General features: G+C 42.4%; 1 long non-coding RNA gene across 2 annotated transcripts in view; it reads left to right on the forward strand.

Moving 5' to 3' along the window:
* The window catches only part of LOC137162570 (uncharacterized), a 30,872-nt gene extending 12,372 nt beyond the window's left edge, over positions 1-18,500 (forward strand). The window contains exons 2-4 of one of the 2 annotated variants that reach the window (XR_010922406.1): positions 16,061-16,125; positions 16,387-16,477; positions 18,395-18,500. This is a non-coding gene — a long non-coding RNA (uncharacterized lncRNA). Of the gene's footprint in view, positions 1-1,262; positions 1,395-6,914; positions 7,161-16,060; positions 16,126-16,386; positions 16,478-18,394 lie in introns of those variants that run through there. The other variant, XR_010922407.1, reaches the window with a different exon arrangement.
* The last annotated feature ends 1,213 nt before the right edge of the window (positions 18,501-19,713 follow it).

Below are 19,713 nucleotides of genomic sequence, written 5' to 3' on the forward strand. Positions count from 1 at the left end.
ACCGGGTAGGCCTAAATTTAAGCTTCACTCTCTAATTTCTTTCACCAGCCATACATTTCATGTATTAACGAAATACAATGCAGAAGAAAAGATACTTTGCCCTAAAGCTGACCGAAGCAAAAATGACCTATCCTTTTTATGGCCTAGGTTTCTAAAAATATAAATGACTAAGAGAGATCATAAAATATTAACCAAATCAGTAATCCAAGTTTATAGATAATGCTGAATTACCTTCAAAGAAATACTTAAATGGGGATTAATAACTTTAAATAGAGTGGATGGCTTTATTCTCCCGGACTTCAGTCCCCCAGAAGAGCAGGCTATGGGAATTGTTAAAGTCCTTCACCCTTTGGCTACTAGTTCTAAGCCAGCCCAAATCTGTAGTGCCCAAAGGAGTGTACAGTCTGACAGTTTAAGTTAATTGTTTATCTCCTTCTAGCTGGTAGCAGGTTGGATGGCAGTTTTTGTGGCATGCATACCTAACTGGCACTCATGCTGGCAGTCTGATCAGAGAGTCCAAAGGCTGAAAGGACATTAGAAGTGGTATCTCCAGGGCAGAGTTGAAGCACATTGGCAGAAAGGGATCTGTTAGAAAGATTGTGCTGCTTCTGAGAAGGCTCTGCTTTGTTCTGTGGGTAGAGAGAATCAGTCTTCCGCACCAGCCTTCTCCTGGCAATCACCAAGATGGCCACCGATCAGTCCAGGAGGAGGAAACTGGATGGGGCAGGGTATCTCTTTCTGGACCGTTGTGCATGCACACATCCAGGCCAAGATTCTTGGACTCTTTTTTGGAGCAGTGGGCATCGTCTGGGATTCCCTGCTCCATGCCTGTTTCTGGTTTCCTCCTTTTACCCCTATGACCTGTACTCTCACCGCTATTCATTTTTCCTTCCCTCCCCCTTGCTCAGTTGGTATCTGAGTTCTGTGGCCCGTCCCTCACTGGTGGGGGTGGGCCTTCTATGATTTGGTAAGCTCTCCCCACCAGCCCCAGTAATCAAATAGACTGGCATGCTTCACTCTGCCCCTTTGTGGCTCCTTCCCTCTCTACCTGATTGGGAGGCCATTGCCCTTTGGGGGTGTGGCCCTGCCCCCTGATACAGGTCAAACAGACTGACTTGTTTCACAAGCGATCAGTTCATCTACATAAGAGTTTTAAAATTCACTTTTACGCTAAGTAGAGGCACAATATTATTCTACCACCCTACTATACACATCAGTGAATCCTGATTCAGCATGGAAAAAAATTCCATTTCCTTTCTTAGATTGGGTGACACTCCTGGCCCTCAGATAGAACAGAGACTTGAATACAAGATACGGCACTCGTGAGCTGGCTGAAATCCTGGATGTGACAGACCAGACTTGAAGGAAGATAGACAAGTGTCTCTCTATTTGAAGTGAGTCATTGCAGGGTGGTGAGTGAATTTCTTCCTAGCTAGGTGCACGGAATATCATCTGTAGTGGTAAGGCTATAGATGTAATTGTCCTTAAGCCACTGTATCGTTATGGGCTCGATTGTGACTTGGACCACATATCCATGTAAGGGAATCTGAAGTCCTCTTATGCTCCAGTGCAGGCCACCTGCACTTTGTGTCATTGTTCACAGAAGTAAGCAGGTGCAGCATTCCTACTTACTCATTGCAGAAAAAAATTGGGCAGAAAACAGATGGAGCTTTTGGCTCTAGCCTCTCCCCCGACACACACATTTGCTTAGTGACTCTGGCTAGCCAACGTGGAATGTGTTGCATCTTGCCACTGGTGTAGGAGAGCAGCAAATTGCTATTCCAAGAGCAAGAAGGAAACGAGGAAATTGTGGCTTAGACATATCTGAGTCACAGTGCCTGCCGTGGCTATTCTTGGGGCAGTACATTTTATATACCTTACCCATTGGTAATGGCTGTGTCTAAAGTCATAGCCCTAGGGCTTCAGAATTCCAATAAATCAGCATTTAAGGGAAGAGACCTATTAGTGAAATATTAATACAGAAGACCAGCAATAGTTACTGCCTTTAATACTCATACCAACCTCATCCTCAAATAATTGGGAGCCAGCCTGCAATTTGTAGCAAGGGAAATGACTCCACTCCAAGAGAGAACCTTTAAATCTACCCAGAATCAACGCAAACCCTTTAAATTAATGATCCCATTGGTACAGAGCAGAACAGAAGGAAGGACAACATGCCTGCTAGACAAAGGGCAACATTCCTAAAGAAACATGGTTATGCCCAGAGCCACAGAAGGACCCCTCTATTTATTTTCAGCAATGTGCAGTCCTGGGGAAAATTAAATACCACAGCAGATTAACTCAGATGCTTTCTTCCAGAGGAACAGTAAATTATGCCAATTTGCAACCTCACAGGGGCAGAGCTATTTGTATATTATTTCTGTAATACAAGCTCCTTTATCAATACCAAACCTTAGCTGAGGATGGCAAACACAGCTCCATTATCCAGCTCTTGGATGTCTTGAATGTTTTATGCAGTTTAATACCTCTGCCACCAGCAATAATTAACTACATGAAGGAAAGCTGGGCAACTATAATTCTTATGATATCCGTGCAACTGTTGGTTCCAAGGATTGGTTTTAAATCACTATATATCTAAAAATAAAACCTACTCTTCTTGAAGCATTTTCCTCTCTGGAGCAAATTTCAGAGGCGAGCCAAGTAAACTTCATAGAACTTGAGAGAATAGTAGTATATTATGTAAATGAGGTTTGTACTATATTAGAATTTAATTTACCAAGAAGCACCTCTCTCTCTCGAAGTGTGCATCAAGATGGAACACTTTCACAAAACCCATATCTTCTCATTGTTTCAAAATGAAATAGTGATGGCTTTGTTTGTCTGAAATGTCAAGAATCACAGGAATTTTCCTGCACTGGCAAAGTCAGAATGGAACTTACGCCAGTCAAAGAAATTCTCAGAGCTGAAGTCCCAGTTATCCCAAAGCCATGAAGTTGTTACACTTTGGCTCAGAGAGTGTTTGATTCCCAGCAAGGCCACAAAATATATAGCTGTAGCACTGATGTCAACTATCCGAGAAGTGGTGAAAAATTCATTACCAGCATCAGATTTATTATGATATGTCATTGTAACGGCATGGTATCCACCTCTCGCAAGCACTGCCCCTGGTCAAGCGTGTGTGCTGCAGTCTCTCTGTTTTCAGTGGGTCGTCAGCGACTCAGCCCTCTGGCCAAGCCACACCCACTTTGTATGTGAAACACAAAACAAGACCTCTTCCAGGGTATACTCCCTGCTTGGAGTGTGACTCAGTACACCTCTGTTGGTCTGTCTTCCTGCAGCCCTCCCAGGCTCAGTCTTTACATGGTCCCGCAGCCCTTTCTGGGCTAGCCTTCACATAGTCCCTTGATTCTCAAACAGTCCCAGTCCTGGTATGGGTCCATGCCCCCAGGAGACAATGCCTTTGCCCTCTCTGGGCCTTGTTGACCCCATCTCTCCTAACTGGGCCACTACATAGTTAGTATTCAGGCCACTTCCCCAGTGGCTATTGGGGTGGGGGGAGCACAGCCCCACCTACTACTCCGGGTCCCAGCCTAGAGACCCTACGAATAGCAGCCGCCTGCTGCATCCCTTTAACTAACTTGCACTGTTGCTACTATTCCCTGGACCACTTTGCCGTGGCCCCAGCACCTTCACAATTGCTTCACCCTTGCTATAGGGTTGAAGTCTTGTATTCAGGGACAGCAGCAAGCCAGGAGCTCCTTCTTGCTCCCCAGGTTCCTGCCTGCAGCTGCTCTGTCCAAGGTCCTGCAGGTGCTTCAACCTTTCTTGGCCACTTGGAGGATTCACCTCCTCTGCTCCTTCCTGGAATGGCGTGTGGTAGGACCCCGAGGCCTCCAGCAGGGGACCTTTGGGCCTGGTACAGGCAATTAAAAGAAACTCATGCATAGACTGTGAGCACAAGTCATATCTGGTCATGAAGAAGGAACCCAGTTCAAATCTAAACTAGTGGCATATTCTCTGATATCGAATGGGGGTGGATGTGGAGTAAGTGATGCAATAAGTGAACATGCTAGCCTGTCACTACTAGAGGCCCGTGCTCCCATCTCTGCTTATGGCACGAGTAATGAGTTGGACAATATCATCTTATCATCCCATTTGTGTACATCACAATACGTACAAGAGACCATTTCTGTTGGTTTAAGAGAGGACTCCAGCTGGAAATGGTAGTGGTGTTACATATCAGAACTAAGGTGTATTCAATGGTCCAAGCTTCTCCCTAGACTTTATTGGAGTTATACTAGGGATGAATTTGCCCTCAGAGCTTTCAATAATGTGCTTTTGATCATTTTCATGCATTCCTTTTCTTTTTAATACTTTAATATTTTTTACAATTTATTTTGAGTTATAACAATATTGTGTTTCTACAGTAACAGCAGAATCTTGTGTATACAATACATATCTAACTCAAGTCAGTAGTGTACTATATATGGTACTTCCTATGAAACTGAAAAGATGGAGATTAATTTTTTTCCCAATAGACTTAATTTTCAAAGTGCTTTACAAACATGTTGTATCCCCCACAGTAGCCCACAAAGGTATGTAAACAAGTGCGGTTAGTCCCATTTTGCAGCTAGGGAAACTGAGGCAGGGAGGTGAAATCATAGAGTCACAGAGTTTAAAGCCAGAAGGGACCCCTAGATCATCTAGTCTGACCTCTTGCATCTCACAGGCCACCAACACCACCCAACTCCCACACACTAAACACAGCAGCCAAAATAAGACCAAAGTATTACAGCCCCCAGGAGACTAGACTATCATGTGCCAGAGGCAAAGAACAGGAATGACCGAGGTACACCAGTGCGCAAAGCTCCCGCAACAGCAGGGAAATGATTAAATGAGATATACCCAGATAATCCTGGCAAGTGACCTGCACCCACACACTGCAGTAACTTGGCCAAGGATACAGACGAAATCCATGTTAGAGCTGGAATAGGCCTGTGGTAGGCGGAGCATCCAAACCCAGAATGGAGCAAAAAGATTAATCCAAAGACATCCATGAAGGGCAGTCAGCTCATCAGGGACTGTGTAGAAAAGGGTGTACTGGAAGGATAATTAGTTGGGGGTAGGAATGTGCAAAAAGCATCTGTCCAAACCTGGGAAGCTTTCCTGAACCTAAGCTGAGGCTTCAGGGTAGCAACAGGCCCTGAAGCTGCTGAGTTCACTTGAGTTCAGGGGTCTGTATGAAACTATTGCACAGCATTGGTTAGGGCCTTGATTTTTACTTCTCATCCCATACTCTAAATCTTGCCCTTTTGCAATATTTTCCCTCTCACTGAGGCATATGGGATCTTATATCTAAATATGGCTCTTCTAGAGCACTCATTGGCCACCACCAGATTTGCTAACTACAAACATAAGGGAAGAAAAGTAGATTTTTCCTTCAATGTTTTTGAACAAAATATAACCTGTTTTTATCCTCTGATGCTTCTGGCATCCTGAAAGATTGGGAGTTTACTCTGCCTTCAAAATAAGGTGGGGAGGAAGGCAGTATGTTACATGACAGTATCTCTGCCTGTGTTACTCTTATTTGTTGTTGCAGCATCGTTTATGTTGCACAGGTTCTGTTTCACTTGGGAAATTCCCTGGGGGGAGGGGTGGGAAAAAGAACTCAACTGAAAATATTACTTAAGTCACCCAGTTCAAAGTAAAAAATGCAGCTGCTAAATCAGACTGACATCATAGCTGCATAATTGAGTTCATAATACTTTCCTTTTTGTGTGGCTCGGATCCCATGTAGTGGGAAGCTGTAATACTGAAAGGTTGAAAGCTATCTATCAGCCTAACTTCCTAGGTTATATAATATCTAGTTAATCTTTTATGTAATCATAACAGGGATTATAGCCAGGTGTGAGTATGAGCTGCGTTCATTCTGTGATGGCAAAATAACCATACTTGCAGATAATGTACATGAAATGTGAGTATGATAAGTATAGTGTAAAATAGAGCATATCCTTTCTCCACTGAGCAAGGATTCATATTTACAGTAATCAAGAAGAAAATACATGGATGGCCCCCAATGACAGGAATTTGGGCTGGTTACATCTCTGCAGCCGGCTTCTTTCAAGATCAAAAACCACTGGACTGGGAGTCAAGTGACCTGGATTTTGTTTCTATCTCTGCTATTAACTTGCTGAGTGACCTTGGGAAAACCATTTTATCTGTGCCTTAGTTTCCCATCTGTAAAACAATATTTATTTTGTAGTTTTGTGATCTACAGTATGAATTAAAAGTGCTACATATTTATCACAAAGTAGGTAGGTAATAGTGCACCCCACAAACTAGAATGTTTTGTGGAAGCAGAATGTTATAGGATTGCAGATGATACTTTTAGTGTTTTTAGGGGTACCAGTTAAAGGGCAAATGCTATCTGGGTGATAGTATGGTCTTTACTGTAAATATAACTTTCTATATAATACTGCATGTGGACATACGTGAACCTAAGAGAATTTAAGGTTTCGCAAACTCTGGAATTATTTTTGTACGGTTCCCAAATCTAGTTTGAATTCAGACTTTTTTTTCCATTTAAGTCTATGGTTTTGTACAATAGCTCTTCAATATTGAACAAAACACTTTTCTCACTATAGGGCATGTTTTGTTTCATATTAAAGATTGAAGAATCTTCCTCTCTCCCACTAAAAGCGGATGCAAGTAGCTGTCCTGCATATGATATAGTTTTAATTTTTCATTGGAATTTTTCTCTCCCCCTCTCAGCTCCTAATTTCACAGTCATTTTTATACTGTGTTTTTATTAACTCTGGGCTGTTTTTCACAGGATTTTCTTCTCCCTGCTCTGGACCTTGCCTGCTTCTTTTTTCAGTCTCTTCTAAGCCTAACTAAAAGACAGGATTATGAGTCAGAGCTGAACTTTCAAACAAGTTCTTCTATCCCTACAGGAATATGCTGCTACACGGTACTACTGTATGTTCTGCAAGTGCTACATGCTGCGGTTGGAGAGAATGTGTATTTGCAGATCTGGAAGGAGAACCAGGGACTGACTTTATGGAATGTATAAAAGCCATGCGTGTCAAATCAACAGCAAAGCTGATGCCGAATGTGGGAATTTATTCCAATGGCTCAGAGCAGACAGGTGGAATTTTCTGCTTCCCTCCCTGTAAATCTGGAAACAATAATACACAGGAAACTGGCCACCTAGGAATTAGTGGTTGTCACTGGGCTGCACACAAGGATCACTCACAACTTCATGGTGACAGATGGGAGAGCAATCATTTCCTCCTGCTTCCAAAGCAGAAGCTCCTATGATTTGAGCTACAGCCCTGGAGCATTAAAATCCCACCTCCCTTTCAGATAGGATCTCAATGCTCGTCACTTAACGTGACAGGAAATCTTCTGCCAACTAAGTAGACCTTTAAGGCTTCAAAACCATTAAGATGAATCTCCATTTGCAGCTGGCAGTAGAGGACCCAACACACACAACTGAGCGGTAGAGGGCAATCTGATTCTATCCAATAGAGGGCAGTGGCGCACACACGCACCCTTACACGTTCACTTAACAATATACGTCATTGTCATTTTGGAGGCAAGGCTTGTGCAATTCTAGCTCCAGCTGGCTATTCATTCTGCACATGGCGTTACAGGGTAAATGCACTTCAATTAAGGACCAAGGTTTCCCATAAGACAATACATAATACTGAGAACAGATTCATTGCACTAGGGAAGATGTAACAATAAGATAACAGTGCTTGCTGGAAAAACCACATGTTGCAGTATGCCAAACTGCGTGTTTGCCAAGCACTAGTGCTCAGAGAGTCTCAAGGGCCTCCGTTATTTTTCCTGGCGATACTCTTGGGAATGTGGGGGAAATTCCAGGGAATGTGGCTGCATTGCTTTCTGTTTTCAGACATGTTATCTTGACTCTCTCCATCATGATGGATTTTGTATGGGCAAGACCAAGGCACACATCTCCCAAATGATTGTTTCTATTCGTCAACAAAAATACTTGAGCAGGTGACGGCTCATAGACTCAGACTTTAAGGTCAGAAGGGACCAATATGATCATCTAGTTCGACCTCCTCACAACGCAGGTCACAGAAGCTCACCCACCCACTCCTGTAATAGACCCCTAACCTATGACTGAGTTTTTGAAGTTCTCAAATGATGGTTTAAAGACTTCAAGGTACAGAGAATCCACCAGCAAGAGACCCGTGCCCCATGCTACAGAGGAAGGTGAAAAACCTCCAGGGCCTCTGCCAATCTGCCCTGGGGGAAAATTTAATATGGAAACCCACTTTGCTAAGCCAATGTCTAACCTATTCCTTGGCTGTCGGTGTAGACTGTCTTTTCAGTGCTCACTGATCTCTCTCTCTCTCCTCTCCTCCTCCTTCAACTCTCTGAATTTTGAGTGTTTATGGGAGTGATGATGAGACAGATTTTAGTGCATCACAAAGCTTTGATCTGCCACCAAGATGCAGGTGGCTCTGGTCTGAAATGTATTAGTGAGTTCTGCAGTGAGATCAAATAGGAAGATTTGTAGAGGAACTTCCCTGCTTTACACAACTTTGTAGGCTCTGCTCACTTCACTGAGAGAGCCTGGCTGATGAGCAAGACAAAAATATATAAGAAGGTTTAAGAGACTGAGGACTGAAGTTTGCAGTTCCCTAGACTCCATCAGTCCTGGTGAAACCAGACCTTTCTTTCTGGTGGTGATTTTCTGTATCTGCTGCTCCAGCTCTTTGTACTGCATCTGTTTTCTTCACTCACCTGCAACAATGTGTCAGTGCAGGGCAAGCTGTGTGGGCAACATTGGACTGGAAGAGTGAGGGATGCGCACCCCAGGATTCTGCTCTATTCGTGTGGAAAAACTCAAAATATAAATAGAAGCGGAAGGTCCCCAGGAGCAGCTAGAAGAATTTAGGACCCTTCCACAATGGACAACAAACCAAGTTAAGGAATCCTGTTTAAACTCTGAGGGCTTGTCTTCACTTACCTCAGAGATTCGGCGGCAGTCAACCGCAGTTACACAAGCTACGCAAAAAACTTGTGTAACTTCCATCGACTTCTCTGCTTCTGTTCTGTGCGCCGTCTTCACTGCACTGCATTGACAGGAACCGCGTTCCCGCCGATGCAATGCTACGCCACTTGAGAAGGTGGTCTTAAACATCAATTTCTGGATCGACTGAGCAGGTCTTCACTGCTAATGCCCACCCTGCTGTAAGCACATCAGGAGACCCAGTTAAAATCTGTCGTGTAAATGAGAATTGTGTCCCCATAACTCTGCTGAACCCTTGAACTGTGGAAAGCTTTCACCCCATTAAGGGGAGACAGGTAGGCCCTCACTACACTACCCATTTTAAATGTCTTGTAACCAGATTGGAGACAAGCATGTTATAATAGGGTCCCTTGACTTAGCGCAAATGAATCCTAAATCTAAGTGTGCTGCCATGCGACACAACTGAAAAAGCCTTGGCTTTCCTTGAGGAAATGGCAACTCTCTGTAACAGAACTAAGGCAGGGAACTTGAAAGGATTCAAAGAATACAAATCTAGTAGTGGCTCATTTGTCTTCCTGAGGGATGGCTTTAATTGTTGAACTACATCCGTATTTTGGTGCAGAGTGGCACCTATGTTCCCAGCAAAAATATCAAATATCCTGGTGAGTTTATTTTGGGACAAGAATCATTGCCAAAAACAATGGATTTCCTACTTAATGCTGGAAAGCATCCAAAGCAGAGAACTGGGGTTTCAGAATGGAATGGCCATAAGCCAAAACTTCAAAGGGTAATCACTATTAGCTATAGCCAATGAAATGCAGTCACTTGAGATCTTGCACGTAAAGTTCAAATAGTAGGTATGTGAATTGACTGACCATCTGCCAGGGATTCTTTCTGACTTGACTGGCTGATCTAGGGATAATTGTTTGCATACACATGCCTCATGAAATGATTGTCCTGCTTTGGCTACGACATCCAAGATCTAGCATTTAGCAATGCATTCCATCTGAATATTTGGGTAATGAATATATCCACATGCTGTGCAGACATCTGGAGAGGGATGGTGTGACACTGAAAGCCCCTAAGACAGTTGGAAATTTAGCCATGTTATAGAAGTAATTCATTGTTAGCTGTTTACTAGAAATTGAATATATTGACTGGATTTTTTTCAGTCACACTCTTAAAGTATAACAAGTTGGCTCAATGACTGATTGAATAAAGCTTCTAATGTCTCCTGCAGTGGTCTGAAAAATATCTGAAGTTGAGGAGCCTAAGTTGCTGTTATCTAAACCACTATGTGCAAGACATGGCTTCTCCTGGTCTGATTTTTTTAAATCCCCAGTAATTCTTGGCAGAGATCACAAATGGCATGTTTATCAGGTATCTGGTTTTGGAATACCTATTCATCAGTAAGGATGGGAAACAATTGTCTGAAATGGCTCTTCTCTGATCTCTCTTCACTTTAGCTAGAGCCAGAATAATACAGTAGACACCTTTCAGAGATCAGCCAACTTGCAAGTGCCTGATTAGGAACAGCCTTGTAGACTGAAAGTAATTCCTTAGTCAGATTTCAGAATTATCAGACACCTAGATGAACACGATGTGTTGAAGAAGAATCAATATGGCTTTTGTAAAAGGAAATCATGCCTCACCAATCTATTAGAATTCTTTGAGTGCATCAACAAATATGCTGACAAGGGTATACAGTGGATATAGTGTAAATGGATTTCAGAAAGTCTTTGACAAGATCCTTCACCAAAGACTTTTTCGCAAAGTAGGCAGTCATGGGATGAGAGGAAAGGTCTTCTCATGGATCAGTAACTGAGGTTAAAAGATAAGAAACAAAGGGTAGGAACAAATGGTCAGTTTTTACAATGGAGAGAGGTAAATAGTAGTGTCCCTCAAGGATCTGTACTGGAACAAGTGCTATTCAACATATTCATAAATGATCTGAAAAAAGGAGTAAACAGTGAGGTGGCAAAGTTTGCAGATGATACAAAACTACTCAAGATACTTTTAAGTCCAAAGCTGACTGTGAAGAATTAGGAAGGGATCTCACAAAATTGGGTGACTGGGCATGAAAAAGACAGAGGAAATTCAGTATTGATAAATGGAAAGTAATGCACATTGGAAAATATAAATCCCAACTATACATTCAAAATGATGGGATCTAATTTAGTTGTTACCACCTCAAGAAAGATCTTGGAATCATCAGGGATAGTTCTCTGAAAACATCTGCTCAGTGTGCAGCAGCAGTCAAAAAAACGAACAATGTTAGGAACCATTAGGAAAGGGATAGATAATAAGACTGAAAATATCATAATACTGCTCTATAAATTCATGGTATGTCCACACCTTGAATACTGTGTGCAGGTCTGGTTGCTCCATCTCCAAAATATAATTGGAAAAAATACAGAGAAGGACAACAACAATTATTAGGGATATGGACAAGCTTCCATATGAGGAGAGATTAAGAAGACAGGGACTGTTCAGCTTGGATAAGAGATGACTGAAGGGGGATATGATAGAGGTCTATAAAATCATGAACGGTGTGGAGAATAAGGAAGTTTTTTTATCACTTCACGTAACACAAGAACCTGGGGTCACCCAATGAAATTAATAGGCAGCAGATTTAAAACAAACATAAGAAAGTACTTCTTCACACAACACATAGTCAACCTGTGGAACTCATTGCCAGGGAATGTCATGAAGGCCAGAGGTATAACTGGGTTCAAAAAAGAATTAGAGAGGTTCCTGGAAGATAGGTTCATCAGTGACTATTAGCTGAGAAGATCAGGGATGCAACCCCATGCTCTGGGTGCCAGAAGCTGGGACTGGACAACTTCACTCCTTTTGAAGCATCTGGCACCAGCCACGGTTAGAAGACAGGATACGGGGCTAGATGGATCATTGGTTTGATCCAATATGGCCGTTCTTATGTTCTCCAGTCAACTAAGACTGCCCTCTTGATATTTTAAATAGCGATACACATTTTTAATGAAGAAGAGATGCAGACAGCAGGCCTGTGATATCTGCAGCTATGCAACTGAAGTGAGATGTGTACTACACCTTTAACTGTGAAGGAGTCTGATTATTACAGCAAGGCACTGTGTCTTTCTCACTCTAAAGGAGACATTCTATTTTTTTTTTTTTTTTCTGGATTTTCCTTATTTGATATAACAGTAATTCCGGAAGAGACATTTTTATTCAACTTAAATCTATCAGACACTACCATGGGAAAAAATGTATACATATATGTAACATGGGTGTGTGGGTGTGCGTGTGATGCTGAATTATACTGCAGTGTATACACCTGGTACCATGTCTTGCACCTTTATCTCAAACTATGGGCTAGATGTAACAATGCACAGATTCAGCAACAGCTGGAGGGAGTGCTGTATGCAGACCCATTGGTCCAGTTTTACACTAACCATGCTGGCTACTGTGGACAAACTGAACAAATGCTGCTAGTAGCACTTAACTGCAGTGTTAAAACTTTGCAGAATTTACTTTGTATTGATTTTATCTGCTCAGCTCTAACCGTGAGCCCTGCTGTGCATCCATGCAGATGGATAAGGGAGCAAAGGAGGCATCTGACTCACCTTACTCTGGGGGTTAGAGCAGTTGCCACTAGATGGCTATGTCCCCCCCTGTGAAGAGAGTAGATAGGAGCAGGGAGTGGGTGCCGCACTGACTCTTCTCCCCAACATGACAGTGCATTAGAGCCAGCGCAGAGCAGGCAGTAATCTGTGCCAGCAAAAGGACTAGCGTTGATTGTCTTCCTTTTTCTTTCCCCTCTCCTTTGCCCTGGGAGCAAGAGGGAAGCAAGAGCCAACTGTGATTTGCTGCTCCATGGGACAGCAGAGCTCCAATTTCCCCTTACTTGGGCAGGACTGTAGGGTTACAGGTGAGTTTGAAGGCTTTAAATTCAGCAGTGTACTTAAGCACCCGTATAAATTCATGCACATGAACAACAGGAATACTTGCTTGCTCAAAGTTAGGCACTTTTTTAGTACCTTGCTGAATCAGGGCCTGACAGTAAATGCTACCAGCCTTCCCAAAAGCCTAGGGTATCACAGTGGGTATAATCACAAAAGACCTACACCTCCTCTCTGGCAGATGGTATTCTAATTACACATCTTGCTTCAGTGAATCCATGAAGATAGCAGGTAATTTTCAGATCAAAGTGCTGAATGCCTGCCAAAAAGCCTCAGATTATCGACCAAGTAATCACATAATCAAATGCATATGGAGTTTGTTTCAAGCCTCAAAGAAAGGGAAACTGATCCCTTTGAGAAAGTCCAAATTTAATAAATAGCTATTTTGTGCATTCAACCTCTAATAGGATTATCTACGTGATATAATGTTGGTATCTCCATTTCTATCTGCAAGCTTCTATTTCTGTAGCAAAGGTCTTAGAACTTGTGTAAGTTTCAGAACATTTGCTTTGACAAAGACTTGGGTGTTTGCAGACATGGAATTAGACTTCTTAAACTTCTATAATTGCTCATGTCATGTTCATCAATTTTTATTATCTTAAATAAAATTGAGGAAATCTAATTTTTTAATTGAGGTCACAGGGGCATCAGTCTGAGCCAGGCAAAATTTGAATGTATGAGCCAGCCTACTGGATATGAAAGTTTCTTATGTGACAGAGATCAAGAAAGGCAGAAATTTGCTGCTGAACATGGATTCTGTCTGGTATGTGAAGTGTGAGGGTCAAGTGTGTCCTCACTCTGGACATTGCATGGTCAAATAAAGTAATGGTATGTGTTGGTATAGCTGGTTCATAGACAATGCTCATCACTCTGATATATGAGCATATTGTGACAGTTTGATTTTTTGGGGGAGAATGCTCTTGCTCTTGAGGATACTGGGGATGTTTCATAATTGGGAGGGGGGAGATGTCCTCTGAGATCCCCTTTCAGACTTGCCCCCTCTCCTTTCCCTCTTTCACCCACCTGAAGGCCTTGTTTCATACTAACCCTCCAGCTAAGAGGACACATCTCTCTCAGGAGCGTATTGATGCAAGGCTAGGCATTGGCCAGAAAAGAATGCTCAGGGAATAGATGAAATGTTCTCTCCTACACAGTATATTGTAAATAAACTTCAGGCACAAGCTCCTCTCCTTGTATGTCAGCATGACATACACGTCAATGGACTGGCAGATCTGTCATCCTATTTATGTTAAAAGTGTGATTCTGCTTAAAAAGTGACTAAAATGATATAGTGGGATTCCATGTTGTCTTTTTGTTGTTTTTCCATTCAAATGTGCTGTTTACAAGCAAAAAGGGTTTTCTGATTTGGGGCGGGATTTGTTTGTTTTTCCTTTTCTTTTAACATGCCATCCCTGTAGACTCAACCTAGCATCCTGGAAGCAATTTGGTTCTTTCCTTCTCATTCATCACAGCCAGTTTCAAAAATTCTGCAGGCAACACCCATGCAACCTCACTGCCATCAGTGGGGTTATATGCACTGTTGGTATAGCCCTGTTGGTCCCAGGATATTAGAGAGACAAGGTGGGTGGACTTTTACTGGACCAATTTCTGTTGGTGAGAGAAACAAGCTTTTCTTCAGATCTGGGAAACTAACACACATTAAGATTACCTCACCCACCTTGTCTCTCACCAATGTGGTTATAAAGTTATTGGAAGGTAACAAATAACTCTGTTGCTGATGCATAAGAAGGAATAGAATCCAGCTCTCCCATTCAGAAGTGTTGTTCTCTGCAGGGCTGACAGGAGCAAAAAGCAGTAAAAGTTCACATTAGTCACTAAAGTTGGCAGATCTGACTGAATGCATGCTGGAAGTTGTGTAAGGAGGGGCTGTTTTTACATACTTACTCTTCAGAGTAGAACCACGCTTTAAACAAGAGCTTTCTCTCCCTCCACCCAAATTAACAAAGCATGTCAAAATTAGATTTAAAATTGAATTTCCTTGGCATGGTTCACCATGCTTACCAGAGTGTCTATCAAAATGTCATAGGAAGCCTTCATGATGGTCAGAACAAGCCACTAGAACTCTGAATATATTGTAATGTCTTTTTAAAAATAGGTTTCTAAGTATTCCATAAAGAGAGTGCATTAAACTGCTAAGTGAATTAACACAACATGATATCTAGGGGTTGTAGCCAGACAATGACTAGTAATGCCCAGGGGTGACCAATTTTCACTTATTCCATTTTTTGTTACCAGGGAACATTTTCTGTTTTGCACAGGAAATATGAAGACTCACGCTTTTTTATCTGCCCTTCTCTGAGCAAAGAAAACAATTGAATTAGAGTAAAATACTTTGGTGTATTATGACTGGCAGATAGACAGTTCCAGTACTCACAGGATTTTTCTTCCTTCCCTTTCTTGGAAGTACTTAAAGTAAATTGTAAATAAATCAGGTGTATCTATAACTATGGACAATTGTCTAACACTGCCACATACCCCAGAAAAGAACAGGCAAGCATGCTTAAAGGAATAAATTATTTGCCATGGATTTTGGGTCATTTTAAGTGAGCGACCCCTTTAAGCAAATGCATGTTTCATGCCACCATAGCCATTTTAAAGACGTTACTGCAAACTCTTTTAAACATATTAGGGTCTGGTTGCTGCTTAGAAATTCAGAATATATAGCCTTAATATCTAATTAGGTTTTAAAAGGCTGCCAGAAGAGAACACATTTTTTCCCAGATCACTTTGTTCGTTCTTTGTGGTTGCATGATAAATTTTATGAGCTCCTCTGGTGATAGGAGTAAGGGATGGGTGAGACTGACTTCCACCATACTTTGAGGGTATGTGATCATGCACTTTCAAAGGGGCAGGAGGAACTCTTAACAGGAAATATGGAAACAGAGAATGATTAGGTGTGCAGACTGGCAGGGGAAAGCAACTGTCTTCTTGGATTAGCACTTTCCTTGTATGCACATCTCCAATTCCATCCCAAGAGAAACCTGATACTGGGAAATTGCCAGCATAAAACACTTTCTCACTTTAAACTAGTTTGCAGTAATCTAACTCCTTGTTTTTAGTAGGATTTACACTGGTTTAAATAAAAGGAGAACTAGACCCTATGAATTCCTTGTCTTGTTCTTTTTTTTTTCAGAATCCTACCTTTCATCTCTTTAAGTGAAGCTTCTGTCCCTTCTGCTGTAAAGATAGCATCACAATGTAAGCCTGTCAAACCTGTTGTCCTATTTAAACTAGCCTTGCAGAAACTATTTCCAGATGAACAAAAATAGCAATGGAAGTATGAATTATACCTCTCCCTTTTATTACCTCCTAACTTCAAAGCTAGTTGAGGTAATTCAAATGCTACTATAATTAAGAACAGTACAGCAGTGTAATAACCAAATACAAAATCAGATATAGTATGTGCCTATTTCAAAAACAATTACAGTAGACTAATGTTTCTTTATTATCTTTCTAAAGATGCTCCAAATTTCTGGATATTACCTGGTAAATTAGAAAAAGAGGAAAATATATCCCTTCACTGATATAGGATAAATGCAGTTCTTCAAAGGTATTTCTCACAAACTAACGGCTTTCCAAAACTTTTCTCTTGTCTGTCCTGTTGCTAGCACTCTGTGATCTGCATGAGAAGAGGGATGGGTTTTGTGGTTGAGGTACAGAACTGGGACACTGAGAGATCCAGAATTAGACCCATAGCATCTGCTGCAAACTCCAGAATCTTTAACCTCAGAGAGGATGTTTGGTTTTTTTGGTTGGTTGGCTGGTTTTGGAGGGGTTTGCATTTACCAACCCGCACCCCTAACTTTTGCTAAGTGCACTCTTGCTGCCACAAGCAGACTTTAGCAGCCTCTGACACTCTGCTGTGATCAAGATATCGTCTAGCTAAATGAGCATTCTTACCCCAGGCAAGCCAAAGAGTTGAACAAGTGGTTTCATTGCTGTAGTAAAAACCCCTTGAGGTACCACAGGGCTTGAATGCCATCACTCTCTACTACTACTACTACATGTCTCCATTCAAGAACTGGAGAAACCCTTTATAATTTGAGAGCATAGGGGTACTAAGCTTTGCTTGGATCCAGTTTTGCCTGCATGTCCCCTTTGAATACAGTGACATTTACAGTCACAGAAAATAGCAGAGTAATTATAAACTAGTTCAGCAACTTTAGATGTAAATTGGGGTTGTGACCCCTATGAAACCAGGCGCTGTAGAAATTAGCTTACCCAGCCCCTGTACCACCTCTACCACTCTATTCATATTCTCCTTTGTTGTTGCTATGTTGCCCCCTACTCATCAAATTCCTTTCCCATCCTTGTTTATCAAGTCACCACCTTCTCCATATTCAAGAACATCATCTTCTTCTATTAAATGAACATGAATTAAAATAGAAATCAACTCAAAGTTGCTCCTTGAGCCTCTGGGCTTCCTTGTGTATCTGGTTTTCTCCATTACTTTTCTGAGATTGAAAGCTCTTTGGGACAGAACAAATTTTATGAACACATTGTGAGAACTTAATAAATAATAATCAATCTAGGGCTAGAAGCTGGAGGTCTTCGGAGATTTCCTCCTCTAGTGTCCAGGAGATATCTCCCTCTAAGTTTCATGGATGAAGGGACAATTTATCGCACTAGGTTTGAATTGAAGTACAATTTTAGCCCCTCAGATGGACAGTGGGGAGGGTCTTTCAGTCTTTCTCAGGGTTGGTTGCAGTGTACAAGCTGTCCCATGGTTGCCAGGAACTGATATATTGGGGATAATCTCAGCCCTGGTCTACACTTACCTGGAGATTTGGCGGCAGTCAACGGGAGTTACGCAAACCACGCAGAGTAGCTTGCGTAACTCACGTCGACTGCTCTGCTTCCCTTCTGCATGCTGTCTACACTGCGCTGTGCTGTTCCCGTCGACACAGCATTACGCTACTTGAGGGGGTGGTTTACCAGCGTCGACTTCCTGATTGATTGAGCAGGTCTACACTGTCCGCTCAATCGATCCAGAAAGATCAATCTGGCGGCGGTGAATTTGCCACCGTCAGTATAGACATGGCCTAAGTGACTGCAAAGTGGCTATTTCAACAGGTCTGAGGCAGCATAAACCTTGTATCTTAGGTTTAAAATCTCTAATGTTCTGGAATGGGAGAAGTCTCCTGTCATAGGCTGCAGTAGGTCTTGTCACTGAAGAGAACCACTTTGCGGTCTAGATCTTGGGCTTGCTAGAAAGAATCCTTTTTGCTTGGCTTTTTGGGTAACCATTGTTTTAGACATATCCCCTTTTTTGATCAGTAAGATCCAAGGTCGCCAGTTTGATAAGATTCCCTTGTCAGTTGAAGCATGTGGTCTGCTTGCACACTGACCATAAAATACCCTGCTGTCAGGATAGACCTTACTAGCCACTTCATAAAAAAGAAAACTCTGCCTCTCTTCTGAGCTTCTGCTAATAAGTCCTATTCACCAGACTTTGTTCTAACTCCAGGCTTCCCATATCATCGGCTGAGTTAGATGAAGAGTTGACAGCTTTCCACAGGACTGCCTCAGTACCCACTTCTGCTCCCCAAGTTTCATCTCTGTGTGATTGAGGAATATCTTCCTGCTCATTAGAAAACAAACAGCGTTTTTTTCCAAATTTGGGATCTCGAGAGAGCCAAAGTTAGAGATTCTCAGTAACCATTCGATGCTTTAACTTGGGGATTGCAGCAAATGGTGCATAGTAGCTTAAAGGTGGAAACTGCCCCCCTTTGCACTTGATCAGAGCCCAACATTTACACAGTGGAATAGAGTCCTCATCAAGCAAGCATTCCGCCCACTCATACTCTGCATTGACCATCTCGCTCATTTTTGAGAGCTTAGCTTTATGGAAAGGGCACGGAAGTGGGCTCTGAAAAGGCTGTTAGACTCTTAGGAGGAGATTGCTCCATAGACAAGAGTTGAGGTGATAGAGGTTGGAAAATTAGAGCTCTCCAGGCAGGATGAGAAGGCTTGTGGGTGTAGAGACCCTCAGATCATGTAAAGGAATCTTTCAGCAAGGGAAAGGTACAGTCTAGGGTGTCTGCAGTAATGAAAGTGTCACAAACCTCGAAGAGGTGAAAGTCTCCTATTGAAGAACTGTGCTGGGAACCAATGAGGTGAGGTGTTTGGAGGAACACAGATCTCCAAGGCCTTATTGAGGTCTTCTGTCATCAGTTCTTTATTTGGACACTGACCTTCCTTCTCCCATATGGAGAAAATCTGTGATGTAGGTGGAACCGGTAAGACACAAAGCACCATGAGGGGTGTGTGTGTGTGTGTGTGTGTGTGTGTGTGTGTGTGTGTGTGTGTGTGCAGACACATATATATATAAATTAGCACCCACCAGTTGTTACTTAAAGGGTCTGTAACAAGGCGTACTCCATCCCCATCCTCCGATGACCCAGAAACCTCTCAGACTCTCCAGTACGTGGCAACTTCATGTGCATTTATTTATATTTCCTTCAACACCGGCACAGCCTCATGCAGCAAAGTATCTACAGTGCCTGTTAGCCTTCCCCACAGGGTCCGGGAAGGACAAAGAGCTCTCTTCCTTGCAATCACAACGTATACAGGGCTCAGATAATCCAGGTCCTCCCCCATCACTTCCTTCCTGTGTCTTCTTTTATACCCCTCCACTGATGGCTGATTGGTTCACCAGCCTGATCGGTTAATTAGCTGCAAATCCCGAGTCCGCCTTCTCCAGGGGAATTGATTGGTGCCTGTGATCAGAGTGCTGGCTCACCTGATAGCTTCCAGCACTCTGTCGCAGAGTCAAGTGTCAGCCCA

This window comes from Emydura macquarii, unplaced genomic scaffold (assembly GCF_026122565.2).
Source record: "Emydura macquarii macquarii isolate MOO-44397 ecotype Brisbane River unplaced genomic scaffold, CSIRO-AGI_Emac_v2 contig_2432, whole genome shotgun sequence".
Lineage (NCBI taxonomy): Eukaryota > Metazoa > Chordata > Testudines > Chelidae > Emydura > Emydura macquarii.